This window comes from Triticum dicoccoides, chromosome 5B (genome assembly GCF_002162155.2).
Source record: "Triticum dicoccoides isolate Atlit2015 ecotype Zavitan chromosome 5B, WEW_v2.0, whole genome shotgun sequence".
NCBI classification, from domain to species: Eukaryota; Viridiplantae; Streptophyta; class Magnoliopsida; order Poales; family Poaceae; genus Triticum; species Triticum dicoccoides.
Window position 1 is genome coordinate 235,134,314 of NC_041389.1, and position 23,942 is coordinate 235,158,255.

The window sequence follows — 23,942 nt, forward strand, 5'->3', positions numbered from 1 at the left end:
TATAGATATAAAAGCATGATGCAAAATGGACGTATCAATAGCCATCTTTGATTAATGAGCTAGTCAAGTAGAGGCATACTAGGGACTATATGTTTTGTCTATGTATTCACACATGTACTAAGTTTCTACAATTCTAGCATGACTAATAAACATTTATCATGAATTAAGGAAATAAATAATAACTTTATTATTGCCTCTAGGGCATATTTGCTTCAGTCTCCCACTTGCACTAGAGTCAATAATCTAGATTACATAGTAATGATTCTAAGACCCATGGAGCTTTGGTGCTGATCATGTTTTGCTCGTGGAAGAGGCTTAGTCAATGGGTCTGCAACATTCAGATCCGTGTGTATCTTGCAAATCTCTATGTCCCCCTCCGACACTTGATGACGGATGGAATTGAAGCGTCTCTTGATGTGCTTGGTTCTCTTGTGAAATCTGGATTCCTTTGCCAAGGCAATTGCACCAGTATTGTCACAAAAGATTTTCATTGGACCCGATGCACTAGGTATGACACCTAGATCGGATATGAACTCCTTCATCCAAACTCCTTCATTTGCTGCTTCTGAAGCAGCAATGTACTCCGCTTCACACGTAAATCCAACCACGACGCTCTGCTTGGAACTACAGCAACTGACAGCTCCTCCATTCAATAAAAATACGTATCCGGTTTGCGAGTTAGAGTCCTCCGGATCAGTGTCAAAAGTTGCGTCGACGTAACCGTTTACGACGAGCTCTTTTTCACCTCCATAAATGAGAAACATATCCTTAGTCCTTTTCAGGTATGTCAGGATGTTCTTGACCGAGGTCCAGTGCTCCACTCCGGGATTACTTTGGTACCTCCCTGCTATGCGTATAGCAAGACATACATCAGGTCTCGTACACAGCATTGCATACATGATAGAACCTATGGTTGAAGCATAGGGAATGACTTTCATTTTCTCTCTATCTTCTGCAGTGGTCAAGCATTGAGTGTGACTCAACTTCACACCTTGTAACATAGGCAAGAACCCTTTCTTTGACTGATCCATTTTGAACTTCTGCAAAACTTTATCAAGGTATGTGCTTTCTGAAAGTCCAATTAAGCGTCTTGATCTATGTCTATCTTGATGCCCAATATGTAAGCAGCTTCTCCGAGGTCTTTCATAGAAAAATTCTTATTCAGGTATCCCTTTATGCTATCCAGAAATTCTATATCATTTCCAATCAACAATATGTCATCTACATATAAGATTAGAAATGCTACAGAGCTCCCACTCACTTTCTTGTAAATACAGGCTTCTCCAAAATTCTGTATAAAACCATATGCTTTGATCACACTATCAAAGCGTTTATTCCAACTCCGAGAGGCTTGCACAAGTCCATAAATGGATCGCTGGAGCTTGCACACCTTGTTAGCACCCTTTGGATCGACAAAACCTTCCGGTTGCATCATATACAACTCTTCTTCCAGAAATCCATTCAGGAATGCAGTTTTGACATCCATTTACCAAATTTCATAATCATAAAATGCAGCAATTGCTAACATGATTCGGACAAACTTAAGCATTGCTATGGGTGAGAAAGTCTCATTGTAGTCAACTCCTTGAACTTGTCAAAAACCTTTCACAACAAGTCGAGCTTTGTAAACAGTAACATTACTGTCTGCGTCGGTCTTCTTCTTAAAGATCCATTTATTTTCTATGGCTTGCTGATCTTCGAGCAAGTCCACCAAAGTCCACACTTTGTTCCCATACATGGATCCCATCTCATATTTCATGGCTTCAAGCCATTTCGCGGAATCTCGGCTCATCATTTCTTAGTTCGTAGGTTCATCATGGTCTAGTAACATGACTTTCAGAATAGGATTAGTGTACCACTCTGGTGCGGATCTTACTCGGGAAGACCTACGAGGTTCAGTAGTAACTTGATCTGAAGCTTCATGATCATCATCATTAGCTTCCTCACTAATTGGTGTAGGAATCACGGGAACTGATTTCTGTGATGAACTAATTTCCAATAAGGGAGAAGGTACAATTACCTTATCAAGTTCTACTTTGCTCCCACTCACTTCTTTTGAGAGAAACTCCTTCTCTAGAAAGGATCCATTCTTAGCAACAACGATTTTGCCTTCGGACCTGTGATAGAAGGTGTACCCAACAGTTTTCTTTAGGTATCCTATGAAGACACACTTCTCTGATTTGGGTTTGAGCTTATCAAGTTGAAGCTTTTTCACATAAGCATCGCAGCCCCAAACTTTAAGAAACGACAAGTTTGGTTTCTTGCCAAACCACAGTTCATAAGGCGTCGTCTCAACGGATTTTGATGGTGCCCTATTTAAAGTGAATGCAACCCTCTCTAAAGCATAACCCCAAAATGATAGCGGTAAATCAGTAAGAGACATCATAGATCGCACCATATCCAATAAAGTACAGTTACGACGTTCGGACACACCATTTCGCTGTGGTGTTCCAGGTGGCGTTAATTGTGAAACTATCCCGTGTTGTTTCAAATGAAGACCAAACTCGTAACTCAAATATTCTCCTCCACGATCAGATCATAGAAACTTTATTTTTCTTGTTACGATGGTTTTCCACTTCACTCTGGAATTCTTTGAACTTTTCAAATGTTTCAGACTTATGCTTCATTAATATAACCATATCTGCTCAAATCATCTGTGAAGGTAAGAAAATAACGATACCCACCACGAGCATCAACACTCATTGGACCGCATACATCGGTATGTATTATTTCCAACAAGTCAGTAGCTCGTTCCATTGTTCCGGAGAATGGAGTTTTAGTCATCTTGCCCATAAGGCACGGTTCACAAGCACCAAGTGATTCATAATCAAGTGATTCCAAAAGTCCATCAGCATGGAGTTTCTTCATGCGCTTTACACTGGTATGACCCAAACGGCAGTGCCACAAATAAGTTGCACTATCATTATTAAACTTCAACCTTTTGGCTTCAACAGTATGAATATGTGTATCACTACTATCGAGATTCAACAAAAATAGACCACTCAACAGGGGTGCATGACCATAAATGAATAACCGTCTTGCATTAAACAAGATCCAGATATAATGTTCATGCTCAACGCTGGCACCAAATAACAATTATTCAGGTCTAAAACTAATCCCGGTGGTAGATGTAGAGGTAGCGTGCCAACCGCGATCACATCGACTTTGGAACCATTTCCCACGCGCATCGTCATCTCGGCCTTAGTCAATCTTCGCTTAATCTGTAGCCCCTATTTCGAGTTGCAAATAGGAGCAACAGAACCAGTATCAAATACCTAAGCGCTACTACGAGCATTAGTTAAGTACACATCAATAACATGTATATCAAATATACCTTTCACTTCGCCATCCTTCTTATCCGCCAAATACTTGAGGCAGATTCGCTTCCAGTGACCAGTCCCTTTGCAGTAGAAGCACTCAGTTTCAGGCTTAGGTCCAGACTTGGGTTTCTTCTCTTGAGCAGCAACCTTTTTGCCGTTCTACTTGAAGTTCCGTTTCTTCCCTTCCCCCTTTTTCTTGAAACTAGTAGTCTTATTGACCATCAACACTTGATGCTCCTTTTTGATTTCTACCTCCGCGGCCTTTAGCATCGCGAAGAGCTCAGGAGTAGTCTTGTTCATCCCTTGCATATTATAGTTCATCATGAAGCCTTTATAGCTTGGTGGCGGTGATTGAAGAACTCTGTCAATGACACAATCAACTGGAAGATCAACTCCCAGCTGAGTCAAGTGATTATGATACCCAGACATTTGAGTATGTGTTCATTGACAGAACTATTCTCCAGCATTTTGCAGCTGTAGAACTTGTAAGAGACTTCATATCTCTCAACTCGGGCATTTGCTTGAAATATTAACTTCAACTCTTGAAACATCTCATATGCTCCATGACGTTCAAAACGTCTTTGAAGTCCCGATTCTAAGCCGTAAAGCATGGCACGCTGAACTATTGAGTAGTCATCAGCTTTGCTCTACCAGACGTTCTTAATGTCACCAGTAGCATTTGCAGCAGGCCTAGCACCTAGTGGTGCTTCCAGGACGTGATTCTTCTGTGCAGCAATGAGGATAATCCTCAAGTTACGGACCCAGTCCATGTAGTTGCTGCCATCATCTTTCAACTTAGCTTTCTCTAGGAATGCATTAAAATTCAAAGGAACGGTAGCACAGGCCATTGATATACTACAACATAGACATGCAAAATACTAACAGGTACTAAGTTCATGATAAATTAAAGTTCAATTAATCATATTACTTAAGAACTCCCACTTAGATAGACATCCCTCTAATCATCTAAGTGTTCACGTGATCCAAATCAACTAAACCATGTCCGATCATCACGTGAGATGTAGTTTTCAATGGTGAACATCACTATGTTGATCATATCTACTATATGATTCACGCTCAACCTTTCGGTCTCAATGTTCCGAGGCCATATCTTCATATGCTAGGCTCGTCAACTTTAACCCGAGTATTCTGCGTGTGCAAAATTGGCTTGCACCCGTTGTATGTGAACGTAGAGCTTATTACACCCGATCATCACGTGGTGTCTCGGCACGCCGAACTATAGCAACGGTGCATACTACGGGAGAACACTTGTATCTTGAAATTTAGTAATGGATCATCTTATAATGCTACTGACGTTCTAAGCAAAATAAAATGCATAAAGGATAAACATCGCATGCAATCAAAATATGTGACATGATATGGCCATCATCATCTTGTGCTCATGATCTCCATCACCGAAGCATCATCATGATCTCCAACATCACCGGCACGACACCTTGATCTCCATCGTAGCATCGTTGTCATCTCGCCACCTATTTTACTACGATTATCGCTAGTGTTTAGTGATAACGTAAAACAATTACATGGCAATTGCATTGCATACAATAAAGCGACAACCATATGGCTCCTGCCAGTTGCCGATAACTTTGTTACAAAACATGATCATCTCATACAACAATTTATATCACATCATGCCTTGACCATATCACATCACAGCAAGCCCTGCAAAAACAAGTTAGATGTCCTCTACTTTGTTGTTGCAAGTTTTACGTGGCTGCTACGGGCTTCTACCAAGAACCGTTTCTTACCTACGCATCAAAACCACAATGATTTTTCGTCAAGTGTGCTGTTTTAACCTTCAACAAGGACCGGGCGTAGCCACACTCGATTCAACTAAAGTTGGAGAAATAGACACTCACCAGCCACCTATGTGCAAAGCACGTCGGTAGAACCAGTCTCGCATAAGTGCACGCGTAATGTCGGTCTAAGCCGCTTCATCCAACAATACCGCCGAATCAAAGTATGACATGTTGGTAAGCAGTATGACAATTATCGCCCACAACTCTTTGTGTTCTACTCGTGCATATAACATCTACGCATAGATCTGGCTCGGATGCCACTGTTGGGGAACGCGGTAATTTCAAAAAAAATCCTACGATCACGCAAGATCTATCTAGGTGATGCATAGCAACAAGAGGGGAGAGTGTGTCCACGTACCCTCATAGACCGAAAGCGGAAGCGTTATGACAACACGATTGATGTAGTCGTACATCTTCACGATCCAACCGATCCTAGCACCAAAGGTACGGCACCTCCGCGATCTACACACGTTCAGCTTGTTGACGTCCCATGAACTCTAGATCCAGCTGAGGTCGAGGGAGAGTTTCGTCAGCACAATGGTGTGGTGACGGTGTTGATGAAGTTACCGGCGCAGGGCTTCGCCTAAGCACTATGATGATATGACTGAGGTGTGTAACTATGGAGGGGGGCACCGCACACGGCTAAAACAATTGTCAACTTTTGTGTCTATGGGGTGCCCCCCTCCCCCGTATATAAAGGAGTGGAGGAGGGGGAGGGCCGACCCTCTCATGGCACGCCCAAGGGGGGAGTCCTACTCCCAGTGGGGGTAGGATTCCCCTTTCCCTAGTTGGAGTAGGAGAGGAAGGAAGGGGAAGAGAGAGGGAAGGAAAGGGGGTCAGCCCCCCAGCCAAGTCGGATTGGGCTTGGGGGGGCGCGCCCTCCACCTGGCCGCCTCCTCCTCTCTCCCACTAAGGCCCAATATGGCCCATACACTCCCCGGGGGGTTCCGGTAACCTCCTCCCCCCCGGTACTCCGGTAAATGCCCGAACTCACCCGGAACCATTCCGATGTCCAAACATAGTCTTCCAATATATTGATCTTTATGTCTTGACCATTTTGAGACTCCTCGTCATGTCCGTGATCACATCCGGGACTCCGAACAACCTTCGGTACAACATATCACATAAAATCATAATACCAATCGTCATCGAACGTTAAGCATGCGGACCCTACGGCTTCGAGAACTATCTAGACATGACCGAGACACGTCTCCGGTCAATAACCAATAGCGGAACCTGGATGCTCATATTGGTTCCTACATATTCTACGAAGATCTTTATCAGTCAAATCGCATAACAACATACGTTGTTCCCTTTGTCATTGGTATGTTACTTGCCCGAGATTCGATTGTCGGTATCTCAATACCAAGTTCAATCTCGTTACCGACAAGTCTCTTTACTCATTCCGTAATACTTCACCCCGCAACTAACTCATTAGTCACAATGCTTGCAAGGCTTATATTGATGAGTATTACCGAGAGGGCCCAGAGATACCTCTCTGAAACATGGAGTGACAAATCCTAATCTCGATCTATGCCAACCCAACAAAGTACTCGCAAGCAAGGATCTACACTACATATGCATCGGTATCAATGAAATGGGAAGTATCTGTGGACTAAACTACAGAATGCCAGAATAGAGGGGAAAGTCTAGCCTATCAAAGACTAGCATCTTCTTGAAGCCACCATCTTGCAGCATTTAGAAGAGTACATAATAGCATATTATATTTCACAAGTATGTTGTAACATTAGCGCCCAGAGATCCTTTCTCGACTCCCTGCGAGAAGGCAATCCTGGAGCCACATATCCATAACATGCCTCAGCATTCAGTGTCTAGTTCTAGTTGTATCGATCGGGATACAACTCTGAGTGCCCGGGGTCACGGCTATTCGAATAGATCAATCTTCCCTACAGGGGTGCACAAACTTACCCAACACGCTCGATCAACTCCGACCGGACACGCCGTCAGGTCATGACCGGCCTTGGCCGATCAACGCATCATAGTCCTACCTAGGCTCATCAGAGAGGTCACACACTGGTCAAGATCCTAAATTCAAAGGGGTCATGGGCCAATTGTCCTTTGCAATCCTGCGCACTTCAAGGACGGTCGGGATCAGTCCTGACTACCTCCTTATACAAGGTAGGTGCTTAAGTGGACCACTAATACGTCTCCAATGTATCTATAATTTTTTATTATTCCATGCTGTTTTATTATCAATCTTGGATGTTTTATAATCATTATATAGTCATTTTATATCATTTTTGGTACTAACCTATTGACATAGTGCCAAGTGACAGTTGTTGTTTTTTGCATGCTTTTTAAATTGCAGGAAATCAATATCAGACGGAGTCCAAATGCCACGCCAATTGATGATGATTTTTTATGGACCAGAAGGAAGAAATTGGGCCCTGGTTGCACCTGGGGGGAGTCTCGAGGAGGGGACAACCCACGAGGGCGCGCCAGGAGGCCCAGGCGTGGCCTGGTGGGTTGTGCCCACCTCGGGTGCCCCATGGACCGACTCTTTGCTCTATAAATACCCCAATATTTCGGAAACCCTAGGGGAGTCGACGAAATTTTCATCTAGCCGCCGCAGAGTCCAGAACCATGAGATCCAATCTAGACACCATCACAGAGGGGTTCACCACTTCCATTTGTGCCTCTCCGATGATGCGTGAGTAGTTCTTTGTAGACCTTCGGGTCCGTAGTTAGTAGCTAGATGGCTTCCTCTCTCTCTCTCTTGATTATCAATACAATGGTCTCTTGGAGATCCATATGATGTAAGTCTTTTGGCGGTCTGTTTGTTGGGATCTGATGAACTTCGAGTTTATGATCAGTTATATCTTTTTATATCCGTGAAAGTTATTTGAGTTCTTTGATCTCTTATATGTGCGATCTCTTATAGCCTCGTATTTCTTCTCCGATATTTAGGTTTTGTTTGGCCAACCTGATCTATTTATCTTGCAATGGGAAGAGGTGCCTGGTAGTGGGTTCGATCGTATGGTGCTTGATCCCAGTGATTGAAAGGGAACCGACACGTATGTATTGTTGCTACAAAGGATAAAAAGACGGGATCCATATCTGCCGCAATAGATAAACGGATCTTGTCTACATCATGTCGTCGTTCTTATTGCATTACTCCATTTTCCATGAACTTAATCCACTAGATGCATGCTGGATAACGGTCGGTGTGTGGAGTAATAGTAGTAAATGCAGGCAGGAGTCGGTCTACTAATCTTGGACGTGATGCCTATGTAATGATCATTGCCTAGATATCTTCATGAGTATTTGAAGTTCTATCAATTGCCCAACATTAATTTGTTCACCCACCGTTTGCTATTTTTCTCGAGAGAAGCCACTAGTGAAACCTACGGCCCCCGGGTCTTCTTTCTTATATATTTGCCTTGCGATCTACTTTTTCCTTGCGTTTATTTTCAGATCTATTAAACCAAAAAATACCAAAATACCTTGCTGCAATTTATTCTTTTCGCAATCTATTTATCCCATCTACAAATTTAACTCACGTCCTTTGCCTATCTTGAGGCGTCGTACCCCGAAAGGGATTGACAACCCCTTTAACACGTCGGGTTGCAAGGTGTTGTTCTTTGTGTGCAGGGGTTGTTTACGTTGTGTTGCTTGGTTCTCCTACTGCTTCGATAACCTTGGTTTCATATCTGAGGGAAATACCTACCACTGGTGTGTTGCATCATCCATTCCTCTTTGGGGAAATACCGACGTAGCTTCTAGCGACATCAAAAGGAATTTCTGGCGCCGTTGCCGGGGAGGATCTTCAACATAACCAGGTTCCTAATCACAAATCTCATCTCCTTGCAATTTACATTATTTGTCACTCGTTTTCCTCTCCCCCACTTCACAAAAATTTACCGTTTTATTCGCCTCTCTTTTTCCGTTCGTCGTTTTCTTGCCGGATCTGTTTTTGAGTGCAATCTTGTTGTGTGGTCATCATGACTCAAGAGAACACCAACTATGTGACTTATCAAATACCAACAACAATGATTTTATTGGCACTCCGCTTGCTCCTCCTGCTACTAGTGCGGAGACTTGTGATATTAATACTGCTTTGCTGAATCTTGTTATGAAAGACCAATTTTCTGGTACTCCTAATGAGGATGTCGCGTCCCATCTTAATACCTTCATGGAATTAAGCGATATGCAAAAGAAAAAAGATGTGGTCAAGATGAAATTATTTCCGTTTTCTTTGCGTGATTCTGCAAAATTTTGTTTCTCTTCTTTGCCTCGCAAAAGTATCGATTCTTGGAATAAGTGCAAAGATGCTTTTATCACTAAGTATTTTCCTCTCGCAAAAAATATTTCCCTTAGAACCCAGATCATGAATTTCAAGCAACTCGAACATGAGCATGTTGCACAATCTTGGGAAAGGATGAAAATGATGCTAAGGAATTGCACAACTGATGGGTTAAATCTTTGGATGACCATACAAAAAATTTATGCGGGGTTGAATTTGGTTTCATATAATCTTTTAGATTCCGCCATAGATGTGAATTTTATTTGAGTGAAAAAGTTGATGCTCTTATGAAATTGGTTGCTAGTAAAAGTGCTCCTATTGATTTTAATGATATGCCTTTATCTACTTTGATTGAGCAAAATAGTGATGCCATAGATGTGAATTTTATTTCTTGCAATAATTTCAACAATAATGCTTATAGAGGTAATTTTAATCCTAGGCATTTTCCTAGTAATTCCTCTAATAATCATGGTAATTCCTATGGAAATAAATCTTACAATAATAATAGGAATACCTCTGATATTGAGAGCAATATTAAAGAATTTATCAACACAAAAAAGGTTTTCAACACTGTCGGGGAAACCGATCACATATGGGGTCACAAGGATCCCTTCTGCGTTCGGCAGGGGGGTTAGTTGCACGAAGAGCAGGCCAAGCCATTAACACATAGAGGATATTTATCCAGGTTCGGGCCGCGAAGATGCATAATACCCTAGTCCTGCCTTGTCTGGTTATATGAGTGTTCTTGGGCTTTCGAACTAGCTACGGTGTGTGCTTTGTTCAAAAGTCCGAATCCTCTCTCTGTGCGCCTTGGGCCTACTTTTATACACAAAGGGGTTGCCACAGTGGCACACAGGAGGTGGCATGGGGGTCAAATAGGACAAGTGCATTTAATGTGTTGCTTGCGTGTCCTCTTGCTTTATTAGGGACGGCAACAGAGGCCATCTCATCTTTCGCTGCTTCTCCTCACCTCGCCACGCGTCCAGGCCGACGAGGCATGCAGCGCCACGCTGGCCAACCAGCTGCTGTGTTGGTGAAATGGTAGGCTTCCACGAAGATCTGCATACCGCCACACGGGGGCCTACTTAGCTGGCATGCCTATCATCGTGTTGGAGTGGTGGTGAAGTGGCAAAACCTCGTCGGGCGCGGGCCTGGCCGCGGCCCATCGATCGTCCTCGGCAAGCCTTGCCGGGGGCCTTGGGGTCGTCTCGGCAAGGGCCTTGCCGGGGGTCTTGTCTTCTGATCCCACGTGGATTCGTGGGTTGCCAACCTTCCTGAGGGGTTGCATGCTACCAGGCATGTGCTCTCCAAATCTTGGTCTTAACGTTGTCGATGGTGTTAGAGTTCTCAACCCCAAGGGTGGTGGCCCTGTTGGTCTCTTCGCAAGCTGCCCCGGCAAGGAACTTGCCGGGGGCCTCGCAGGTCACCTCAGCAAGGCTTGTTGTCGGGCGTGGCCCTGCCAGTCTCCTGCTGCTTGTCACTTTGAGCGTCTGTTTTGATATTCTTTGTACCTGTCTTGCCTCCTGCCATCTTCCTCTGCTTTGCCAAGCCTTGCGGTAGGCGTGGCAGCGACCGTCCATGCACAAGTAAGGGGTACAGAAGTACCCATACTTTTGTACATCGACAAGAGCCCCCGGGCCTGGGCCACACATAAGCGCAAGGCGTAGTTGGGCCAGGCCCAAAGCAGTGTGCGGGCAGGCATGGCAGAGGCGAACCGTCACGATCTTTTTGTTAGTTGCACTCCCCACAACCCGCGTCGAGTACGTGACATGGGGGTCGTGCGTGGGATGGGCGTGGCATGCATGCGTCACCCTGCAGTAAATGGTAAAGAGCTGGCCCGCGCCTTGCCCGTAAAAATGAATAACTGCAGGGGCACTGCTCATTTACCTTCTCTGCTTCTCCCAATCTCGGAACCGCCGTTCCCCTCTCCTTCCCCAAATCCGGACCGGAGCTCCGCGCCCTGCTCGCCACCACCGAGCCTTCATTGCCTATCGATCCTCTGCTCCTTCTTAGCCGCCATGGCGCCCAAAGCTAGCAAGGGCAAGAGGGCGGCCAAGGCCGTCACGGGGAAGGAGGTCCCGGAGAGTGAGCTGGTGAAGATGCGGAAGGAGCACGCCATCTTCCCTCTGGCGATTGATGTGCTCACGCTCAAGGACCAGTTCTTGTGCTTCTGGGGGAAGGAGACGATGGGGCACCCCGCCACGAAGGTCATCCCCGCTCCCTTCGCCAAGGCCGGCTGGGATATTTACCCTTTCTTCGTCGACTACTTCTCCTGCGGCCTCTGCCCCCATTTATTAGATTTCTTCAACGACATCATCCACACCTACGGCTTCCACCTCCTGGATTTCACGCCGAACACGGTAGCATGCATGGCCCTTTTTGCCCATCTCTACGAGGGCTTCACCTTATTCCACCCCAGCACGGCGCTCTTCTGCCACTATTTCTTCCCCCGAGTTAAGCAAGGGGATGCCATCACAAGCTTCGTGGCTTGGATCCCGAGGCCTTTGTGCAAGGGCGCATACCCGGAAGGCTTCCAGAAGGAGCGGTAGGATGAAAGGCGGGGCTCGTGGTGCTGGATTGTGGAGAAGGAGCCACGACATTTCTGCGAGGTCCGTTGGAGCCCGCCGGTCCGTGGCGACGACTGGAGCGACTTCGACCCCGATGATGCGAAGATCACAATCGCCACCACCAGGATCCTCCGCCTCATCTCTGTCGGCCTTACGCTGGAGATGGTTGGGGCCGACTTCATCCGTTGCCATATTGCTCCCTTGCATCAGAAGGGGAGGCCGGCTTGGGATTTCAGGAACGCGATGGATATCATGAGGCTCCACCCCGGATTGAAACACAACTTCATGGTGATGCAGCATGCGTCCGTCTGCCAGAGGCTCTTTCAGCTCAAGATGGATGAGGACGGCAACGCTGAAAGGATCGGTAAGGCTGCAAAGGCCGGCAAGATCGGCCACCCGTTCAGGTTGCCAGCAAGGGTGCATCCAATGAGCAATAACTCCCGCCTGACCGAGATTATTGCCATGATGCCCGCCTTCAACACCCATGGCCTGGACACAACCTGGGCCGAGCCAAAGGCGGAGTTGGTGCAGCAGTTCTTTGACAACTTGTCGGAGGGCACTGTCCACAACAATACGGAGCTCATCCGCCCCACTACCGACGAGGAGGTGGCGTACATTGCCGCCAGGGCGAAGGAGGCAGATCTTGCCGCGAAGGCCGGCAGCTGCGGCACCGTGGAGGACGAGGCTGAAGAGGAGCAAAGATTCCTCAAGTGGGTGGGGCCTGCCGGGGAGACCAGTGGTGCTAGTGCCGGGGCTCCCCCTGTCGCGGAGGCGGCCAAAGAACCGGCCGGGGAGGCGTCCGGGGCGGACGAGCCCACGGCCTTGAAAAAGAGGCATGTCTTGCAGCGGGCCGGCTCCAACGAGCAAGTTCGTCCCGGCAAGGCTACGCAGCGGCAAGGGGCTCAGGCGGAGCCCATGTGCCAGACAAGGCGCGCAGCCGCGAAGGCGCTGGAGGCGGATGCAACGGCGAAGAGGACCGCAGCGGTGAAGAGGGCCGCAACTGCTGCCTCCTCCTCGACCAGACGTGGCGCCGCTTCTTCCTCCTCAAGCAGATGCTCCGCTGCTTCCCCTGCGGTCGAGCGCATAAGGACTATGTATCCTTCCCCGGCGGGCTCCGTCCCAGCAGCTAAATACGACCTTGGGTCATTCAGCCCAAGGAAGAAGAGGAGGGCATAAGAAGAGGAGGACGAGTATGCACTCTGTTTCCCCCATCTATTCCCTGACTCCTTACTTGAATCACTTTATCTTAATCCGGCTTCATTCTTGCAGCGACTCAGAGATGCTAGACCAGAGGGTGAAAAGGGCTAGGGCCTCAATGAGTGTTGAGCCCCCGGCAAGCACTCCTCGTGCGCCGGGGATGATCTTCACCAGCCCGGAGTCCAGCCCCAGCATAGCCCCCACTCCAGCCCTCGGCGTAAGTTTGCCACTTATTTCTTGCTGGCGGGCGTTGGAGCACGTCTTCTTACTGGTGATCTTGACGAGACTGCAGGAAGGGAACAGCAGCATGAGGAGCCCCTAAGGGCCGCCCCGACACGCCGCCCCCATCAACTACACCGACCAGAGGGGCGTCCCCGGCAAGGGCACCTACTGACGAGCCCTTGCGCTCGGAGGAGGTGGAGGTGGGCATAGGCGCTGGTGACCCCGTCCCGGTAACAGATGTCGCCGAGGAGTGGGACGCATCTTCCCCACCTACCGTGGGTAAGTACACGCCTTCTGCTTCTTGCCATTATCGCTTTAACTTCTTCCCTTCTCTCTATTTTGAACTTTTCTGATTTTGGTTTTGCCTTTCTCCCTTCTTTGGCTTCAGGTCCTCTCTCGGCGGACCAGGCGGACGTCCACATCGTGATCATGGAGACCGCCAGGGACGCCGAGGTCGAGGCCACCAATATTGTTACCGAGGAGGCCGCCAAGGGACCCACAGAGGAGGCCGCCACGGGGCTTGCTGGGGAGGCCGGCAAGGATCCTGCCGGGGAGAAGGTGGCTGAGGAGCCTGCCGGAGAGGCCGGCAAGGCTGCCACCGAGGAGGCCACCACGAAGCCTACTAGGGAGCCCGGCGAGGCCACCACTAGAGAGGCCGCCAAGGATCCTGCCAGGGAGGACGTGGTCAATGACCAACCCTCCTCCTCCTCTACCCCTGCCCCGAGCAGGTACTTGAAGATTGGCGACGACCTCTTCGTCGGCATTCCGGGGGCAGCAGGCACCAGAACGCCAATCGAGGGGGAGGTCTTTGATGAGGAGATCCTCACCGCTGCTGGGCTCCAGGTTGTTGACGAACCGAGCGTCAACAGCGGTGTCTCCAAGGAGGACCAACTCCTTTAGGCTATAGGCGCTAACTTCCACAAGCTCCAGGCTCTCCATCGGGCTTGCAAGGAGAAGGTAGACTCCAGAATGGCGGCCGTGGACAAGGCCAAGGCAGACTTCCAGGAGCGCGTCGCCCAGATGAAAGTTTGGTTTGACGAGGCTCGGGAAGAACTGAGGGCCTCTCAAATCCACCTGAGCGAGCGCCAGCAGGATCTCCTCTTGAAGCAGGCCGATTTCGAGAAGGCACAGGAGGTGGCAAAGGCCAAGGCTGCCAAGGACGAGTCCGACCAGACGCAACGCCGCATATCGCTCGACGTCCAGGAGGAGGACTTGGTCGCTCGCGAAGCGGCGCTTGTCGCCACGCTTCGCGCCAAGGACGAGGAGATCGAGCGGCTCGTCGTGCAGCGGACCCAGGACCTGATGCAGAAACACTAGGAAGTGCTCGATGCCTTGGCCCGTGACCATGCCGGCAAGCTGAAGGAGTCCATCGATCATGCCGAGGCGACAGAGGCCACCATGATTGAGCTGGCCGACAAGGTAGAAAACTTGGAGGCGGACCTGGCCAGGCTCACCCAGGAGATCTCCACGCTCAAGGGCAACAGAGAGAAGACTCTCTCTGACCTGGTGGTGATGCAAACCACCATATTTGACAAAACCAAAACTGCTCTCCAAACCAATGAGTCCATCAATTATCTGAAGTTGAAGCTGGACAGCCAGGAGAAGATGTTCTCGGAGTCCAAAGCCCATGAGCAGATCCTGGCCAAGGATCTAACGAACGAACAGCTGCTGCTGAAGACTGCCGCCTCTTCCCACAACGAGCTTGTGTCGAGCACGAAGCTTTGGACCAGACACCTAGTGGACGTCGCAGAGAAGATCACTGCGCAGCTGATTGCCATGGGCATGCCAAACTTCAGGTTCTCCCACGAGGCGAGGGTGGCCGAGAGCGCCAGGCTGTCCGAGTTCTTCGAGTGTGTCCTCGCCACCCTGAAGCTACTCTAGTCCACCAAGGCGGCCTACCTGGCCGATGAGTCCCGGCAACTTTGCCGGGACTCCTTGATCAAGGTGCTCACCAAGGTGGAGCACTGGAACCCCAGTGTCGACTTTGCTCAGGCGCTCGACAGCTAGCCGGAGGACGTCAACGTCAGGCGCTCGAGGAGCGCATCAAGCCCATCATCAGCTGTGTTAGTGGAGTCGCGAGGCTAGAGGGCCAGCGCGGGGATTAACTGCTTTGTTCCTTGTAGTTGCTGCGAATTCATACCCAAGACAGATTATCTTAAGTTAGAATCGCGGCAACTTTTGATGTAATATAACTTTTGTTGTACTTTGAACTGGTTGCATGTTATCTTCCTGTTCTGGTTCATCTTTGTATTTTCGGCACCCTACGCTTAGTTGGATAGGCCTACCGGCACATGCACACCTTGTCGTAGGTGCTAGAAGGATGGATCCTTAGCAGCCTGGGAGGGCGTCGACGCCAGTAGGCTACCCTGCCGCTCTTGGCGCAGTCACCTGGACTGTTGAGCGGACTCGAGGCAGAACAGGGGCGCTGTTGATTACGGCAAGGTACCCCACCATTCTTAGCAGAGCACATCACCCAAACTGTTGAGCGGACTCGAAACAGAACAGGGGCGTTGCAAATCACGGCAGGGTTCCTTTTGCGTGCATGTTCTCCATACAAGGACTGAAACCATCGAGGGGGATAACCTCATAAAAAGAAAGAATTACTCAAAGTTGAGGTAACTTAGCTTTTTGTTGATGTGCAAATCGTCGTTGCGACCGTCTTCTTCTTCGGAACCACGGCGATGGAGGAGCTACTATACTAACTATAGACCAGATTCTCACAACTAATGCCCCCTACCTGGCGTGCCAAAGATGTCTGGGAAACCGATCATCTATGGGGTCACAAGGATCCCTTCTATGTTCGGCAGGGGATTAGTTGCACGAAGAGCAGGTCGAGCCGTTAGCACACAGAGGATTTTTATCCAGGTTCAGGCCGCGAAGATGCGTAATACCCTAGTCCTGCCTTGTCTGGTTATATGAGTGTTCTTGGGCTTTCGAACTAGTTACGATGCGTGCTTTGTTCAAAAGTACGAATCCTCTTTCTGTGCGCCTCAGGCCTCCTTTTATACACAATGGGGTTGCCACAGTGGCACACAGGAGGTGGCAAGCTACAGTGGTATGAGCTTATCGCTCGGTCAACGTAGGACAAGCGCATTTTAATGCGTTGCCTACGTGTCCTCTTGCTTTATTGGGGACAGCACCAGAGCCCATCTCATCCTTCGCTGCTTCTCCTCTCCCCGTCACGCGTCTGGGTCGACGAGGCATGCAGTGCCATGCTGGCTAACCAGCTGCTGTGTTGGTGAAATGGTAGTCTTCCACGAAGATCTGCATGCCGCCACGCAGGCGGCTACTTAGCTGGCATGCCTATCGTCGCGTTGGAGTGGTGGTGAAGTGGCGAAACCTCATCGGGCGCGGGCCTGGCCGCGGCCCAATGATCGTCCCCGGCAAGGCTTGCCGGGGGCCTTGGGGTCGTCCGGGCAAGGCCCTTGCTGGGGGTCTTGTCTTCTGATCCCACGTGGATTCGTGGGTTGCCAATCTTCGTGAGGGGCTACATGCTACCAGGCATGCACTCTCCAAATCTTGGTCTTAACGTTGTCGATGGTGTCAGAGCTCTCAACCCCAAGGGTGGTGGCCCTGTTGGTCTCTTCGCAAGCTACCCCAGCAAGGAGCTTGTCGGGGGCCTCGCAGGTCGCCTCGGCAAGGCTTGTTGCCGGGCGTGGCCCTGCCAGTCTCTTGCTGCTTGTCACTATGAGCGTCTGTTTTGATATTCTTTGAACCTGTCTAGCCTCATGCCGTCTTCCTGTGCTTTTCCAAGCCTTGCAGTAGGCGTGGCTGCGACCGTCCATGCACAAGTAAGGGGTACAGAAGTACCCATACTTTTGTACACTGGCAAACACTTCCATAGAAGAAAAGTTGAATAAGATTGATGATTTGTCTAGAAGTGTTGATAGAATTGCCCATGATGTGGAAAATCACAAGATGAAAATTTGTGTGCCTAAAGTAGATGAATCAATTAAAGCTCTTTATGTTTCTATGTATGAAAGTGAGAAAAGAACCGCTATGCTTAGAGCTAAAAGAGAATTTTTAGAGAAAGTGTTTTCTAGTGATTTCTTTTGCAAAAGTGATGAAGATCTTAAAATGATTGGTGTTTCTTATATTGATTCCTTGTTTTGTAAAATTAAGATTGATGAAAAAGGGACTGGAGAAGAGTCAACTTTAGGTAGAAGGCGTCCCAATATTTCGGAGGGTGAAAATCTTGTTGAGAAAAGTGGGTTTGAAGGGGTCAAAACTTTAACTAGTGATGTGCCCACTCTTTTGGATTACAATTATGATAGTTGCTCTTTGATTGATTGTATTTCTTTGTTGCAATCCATGATAAATTCACCCCATGCCTATGAACAAAATAAAGCTTTTACTAAACATATTGTTGATGCCATGATGAAAGCTTTAAAGAAAAATTGGAATTAAAAGTTTCAATTCCTAAAAAATTGCATGATGAATGGGAACCTACTATCAAAGTCAAGATTAAAAATTATGAGTGTTTTGCTTTGTGTGACTTGGGTGCTAGTGTTTCTACAATTCCAAAATCTTTATGTGATGTGCTTGGTCTTACCGATATTGAAGAATGCTCTTTAAATTTGCACTTAGCGGATTCAACTATTAAAAAGCCTATGGGAAGAATTAGTGATGTTCTTATTCTTGCAAATATAAATTATGTGCCCATAGATTTTGTTGTTCTTGATATTTATTGCAATCCATCTTGTCCAATTATTCTTGGTAGACCGTTTTTGCATACTATTGGTGTCGTGATTGATATGAAAGAAGGCAATATTAAATTTCAATTTCCACCAGGGAAGGGAATGTAACACTTCCCTAGAACAAGAATTAGTCCACCATATGAATCAATCATGAGGGCATTTTATGGATCTAGAACCAAAGATGACAAAACTTAGATCCTTGCTTTATGCCTAGCTAAGGGCGTAAAACTATAGCGCTTGTTGGGAGGCAACCCAATGAATAAAATTTATTTTTTCTTTTTGCTTTATGTTCTTGAGTGTTAGCACAATTATACTACTGTTATGATTGTGTTTTTTGTGTTTTAGTTAGTGTTTGTGCCAAGTAAAGCCTTTAGGATCTTCTAGGGTGATAGTTGTTTGATCTTGCTGAAAAAGACAGAAACTTTGCACCCAGGAAAATAATTATTATAAACCACAGAAAAGAGATTTTTCCCTGATTCTTTTTGAAGAAGATTAATATACAAATTAGTCTGGTATTCCTAATTTGGTAGAATTTTTGAAGTTATATAAGTATTCGAAAGTTCCATATTACTACAGACAGTTCTGTTTTGACAGATTCTGTTTTCTTTGTGTTGTGTGCTTATTTTGATGGCTCTATGGTTTTCTTTGATGAGTTTTTGCCATAGAAAAATTGGAATACAGTAGATATAACACAAAAACAAAATAATAATTGGTTTCACACAGCACTTATAGTAGTGGTTTTCTTTCTTTTACTAACGGATCTCACAAGGGTTTTGTTGAGTTTTGTTTGCTTGAAGTTTTCAAGTTTTGGGTTATCTTACGATGGATGAAAGAAGGATAGAAGAGCCTAAGCTTGGGGGTGCCCCGGCATCCCAACCTCTTATCCAAGAATGAGCAACCAACTAAGCTTGGGGATGCCCCCGAGTGGCATCCCCTCTTTCTTCTAACGACCATCGATATTTTACTCGAGACTATATTTTTATTCGTCACATGATATGTGTTTTGCTTGGAGCGTCTTGTATGACATGTGTCTTTGCTTGTTTTATTTTGTGTTTTAAGTCATCAATCCTTGCTGGACACACCTATTTTAGAGAGCCAAAATTATTTCATGACTTGTTAGAATTGCTCTCTATGCTTCACTTAAATTTTTTATGAGCAATGGACTTGCTCTAGTGCTTCACTTATATCTTTTTGAGCACGGTGTGCTTAGCACTTTTGAAGAAATGCTCTCTTGCTTCACGTAGATTTATTTGAGAGTTAGTAAAATTTTGAAGAAATTCTCTCTTGCTTCACTTAAATTATTTTGAGAGAAAGAAAATATGTTATGCTCATGCTCTTCACTTATATTTGTTTGACCTTATGAAACGCAATACATGAAAATTAGTCCCAAAGTGATAGATATCCAAGAAGGATAAAGAAATAAAAAAATGTGTCATGAAGATCATTGGACAAAATAAACTTGATTCTTAGTAATAGTTTTGAGATATGATGATGTGATATGTGAGTTATGTTGATGAGTAATTGTTCTCTAGTAAGAATATTGGTGTTAAGGTTTGTGATTCCCTATGCATCCAAGAAAGTCAATAATCATGCAATGAAAATTATATCCTACTTGTGGTGCGTTATTCGGTGTTAATTATTCTTAATGCTTCCTATGAGATTATTCATTTCTTGGTTGGTCGCTTCTCAATCTTTTTGCTAGCCTTCATTTTGCACCAAGTATGACCTCTACTTGTGCATCCAAAATTCTTTAAACCAGTTTTGCCATATGAGTCCACTATATCTACCTATATGTGGTATTCTTTTGCCGTTCGAAGCAAATTTGCATGTGCCATCTCTAATTTTCAAAATTAACTTCTCTTCTGTGTGTTTGTTTCGCTCGCGGAACAGTAACGGGTAGCTAATATTTTCCATGCTAGATGTGTTATTCTCATGATGAGTGTTTATTCACTTATCATTGCACGAGAGTAAGGCAAAGGTTTTAGGGATGCCCAGTCCCGAAATTCAAAAATGAATTTACTTTATGTTGTCAAATAATAAATTCCTTGGAAAGTGTTGGTATGGAGGGCACCCGTGGATACGGCTAGCCATGGAAAGTGAAAGTTATGGTGGAAAAGGAATAAACTTTATTTTCTATTTGGGAACTGCCTATGATATATCTAGCATGGAAAGTGTTGGGATGCTCCAAGTGGTTTTCGTTGGTGGGATGGATACGCCTCCCAAAATGTTTTTATCTCTAATTTTTCGCTTTGAGCTATGGCACCTCTAGAAATCACTACTTCCCTCTGGAAGGGTCTTTCTTTTACTTTATGCAATTTTTATTTTTGAATTTGAGTCTACATCCTCTCTTATAAAAGCACCAACTAGGGGAAAATATGATTGTACTTAAGTATTGGGTGTAGCTAATATTCGAGTGTGTTTCATGATTGGATCAATGTTTGAGCATGATGGGCTAGGTATAACTTGTTTTAGCATTGATATTTTGAAAGACATGGTTGCTTGTTGATATGCTTGAGTATCTGAATTATTATGTCAGAACTAGACTATTGCTTTGAATCACATAAAAGTCCAAATGTCCATGCTATAAAGAAAAGAATAGGATATGACATGATAAGCAACACTCCACATCAAAAATTCTATTTTATCACTTACCTACTCGAGGACGAGCAAGAGTTAAGCTTGGGGATGCTGATACGTCTCCAATGTACCTATAATTTTTGATTATTCCATGTTGTTTTATTATCAATCTTGGGTGTTTTATAATCATTATATAGTCATTTTATATCATTTTTTGGTACTAACCTATTGACATAGTGCCAAGTGTCAGTTGCTGTTTTCTGCATGTTTTTTACATCGCAAGAAATCAATATCACATGGAGACCAAATGCCACACCAATTTACGATGATTTTTTATGGACCAGAAGGAAGAAATCGGGCCCTGGTTGCACCTGGGGGGAGTCCCGAGGAGGGGACAACCCACCAGGGTGCGCCAGGAGGCCCAGGCGCGCCCTGGTGGGTTGTGCCCACCTCGGGTGCCCCCTGGACCGACTCTTTGCTCTATAAATACCCCAATATTCCAGAAACCCTAGGGGAGTCGACGAAATTTTCATCCAGCCGCCGCAGAGTCCAGAACCATTAGATCCAATCTAGACACCATCACCAAGGGGTTCATCACTTCCATTGGTGCCTCTCCGATGATGCATGAGTAGTTTTTTGTAGACCTTCGGGTCCGTAGTTAGTATCTAGATGGCTTCCTCTCTCTCTCTCTCTCTTGATTATCAGTACAACGGTCCCTTGGAGATCCATATGATGTAAGTCTTTTGGCGATGTGTTTGTTGGGATCTGATGAACTTCGAGTTTATGATCAGTTATATCTTTTTATATCATGAAAGTTATTTGAGTTCTTTGATCTCTTATATGCGTGATCTCTTATAGCCTCGTATTTCTTCTCCGATATTTGGGTTTTGTTTGGACAACTTGATCTATTTATCCTGCATTGGGAAGAGGTGCCCGGTAGTGGGTTCGATCTTACGGTGCTTGATCCCAGTGACAGAAAGGGACCCGACACGTATGTATCATTGCTACAAAGAATAAAAAGAAGGGATCCATATCTGCCGCAATAGATAAACGGATCTTGTCTACATCATGTCATCGTTCTTATTGCATTACTCCATTTTTTCATGAAGTTAATACACTAGATGCATGCTGGCTAACGGTCGATGTGTGGAGTAATAGTAGTAGATGCAGGCAGGAGTCGGTCTACTAATCTTGGACGTGATGCCTATGTAATGATCATTGTCTGGATATCGTCATGAGTATTTGAAGTTCTATCAATTGCCCAACAGTAATTTGTTCACCCACCGTTTGCTATTTTTCTCGAGAGAAGCCACTAGTGAAACCTACGGCCCCTGGGTCTTCTTTCTCATATATTTGCCTTGCAATCTACTTTTTCCTTGCATTTATTTTCAGATCTATCAAACCAAAAAATACAAAAATACCTTGCTGCAATTTATTTGTTCCTTGATCTATTTATCCCATCTACAAATTTACCTCACGTCCTTTGCCTACCTTGAGGCGTCGTACCCCGAAAGGGATTGACAACCCCTTTAACACGTCGGGTTGCGAGGTGTTGTTCTTTGTGTGTAGGGGCTGTTACATTGTGTTGCTTGGTTCTCCTACTAGTTCGATAACCTTGGTTTCATATCTGAGGGAAATACCTACCACCGTTGTGCTGCATCATCCCTTCCTCTTTGGGGAAATACCGACGTAGCTTCAAGCGACATCAACCACCCGGGTGTGTGCGGGCATGGATGGTTGCGGCCAGCTAGGCCGAGGCCCACTGTGGAAGGGGGGCCTCCCCCCTTTTCTTTTTATTTCCTTTTTCATAAATAGTTTCAGTTTTCATTTTAGTTTTATAAACAAACTTACACCATAAATAGTGTTACATATTAGACCACTGCCACAAAAAGTTTAGCACTTAAATAAAACAGTTTGTAGTTTTTGTATTAATTAAGGGAATGCATTTTATTTAATGATTTGGCCCATGTTTTAATTATTTTTGGGCTCTCAACCATTTTGTAAAATGCTGGGTCCACCACTACAATTACTCAGGGATTATTTGTAACAATATGAGCATTTTAGTTTTGACATTTGAAAAGTTTTATTGGTTGACTTTGTTTTAAATTTGAATTTGAACGGGGTTTGAATCAACCCGAGTTTATCAACAGTAATCGTGGTGACGTGGCACCATTAGCAGAGGATTACTGTAGCTAATTCTACGGGCATCACATATTGTACTAGAACAAATGGATAATATAGATACACAAAAGAAATGGATATTGTAGTCCGCTACTTAAAAGTGTTACCTCACATGATTACATCGCCTCCATTTCATAAACTGTGTACCCGTTGAATTCATATATGAATATTCCATATATTACTTCATAATAGAACCTTAAATCATCCAAGACTAATGAAAATTTGAATGCAAAACTAACAATGGTGCATGTACATGATAACTACAGTGGTTGTTTGAAAAAACATCACTATAACTTTGCCATGCACAATTGAAAAGGACTATTTGAAAAAATGTGATATGTGAGTGTCCAATCTTTATGGCGTTGGATTGATATTGTATGTTTGGCCACGATACGAAGTAGATATTGATTATGTTCAAGCGATGCACGTCCACAATCGTTAGACAGTGATACGTGAATGAGGTGTGCAATCTCTGTCACACGCATACATATCTCATTTCTCCATGGGCATCGGAATCACACACACGCACTTCGTGTATTTCTCTCCCTCCGTCAATGTTAGAATTCTCCTTTCTACCTCATCCTACAAGTCTCTCACACAAAAACACACATGCTCTCTCTGTCGAACACGCCCACCCCTTTAATTCTGCCCACCCACCGCCACTAATGTCTCAAAGTATAACTATGTCTCGCACACATATCCGTAAGGTTAGCTCGAGTCCCGGGACCATATGAATCATACAATGGGATTTCAGCAGAGCACATTTTGTTTTGAGATTGCACTCACTCACACATGCGCACGCGCGCACACACACACACACATTGTTTCTCTCTTCATTTTTTCGGCACTTGCATGCACACCGCTAGTTTATCTCCGTGATGCTTCAAATATGCCTCACACACATGTACCTATCCCTTAATATAGATACTATGTAACACACAAACTCCTTCTCCCTATATCTAACTTGCACCCCCCCCCCACACACACACACACACTTCCTGATACCGAAGGAGTAGGGTGACACCTCAATCTTGATACTAATCTATCTACTGGCTTCTCTCTTAAAACACACACACACACACAAACACACACACACA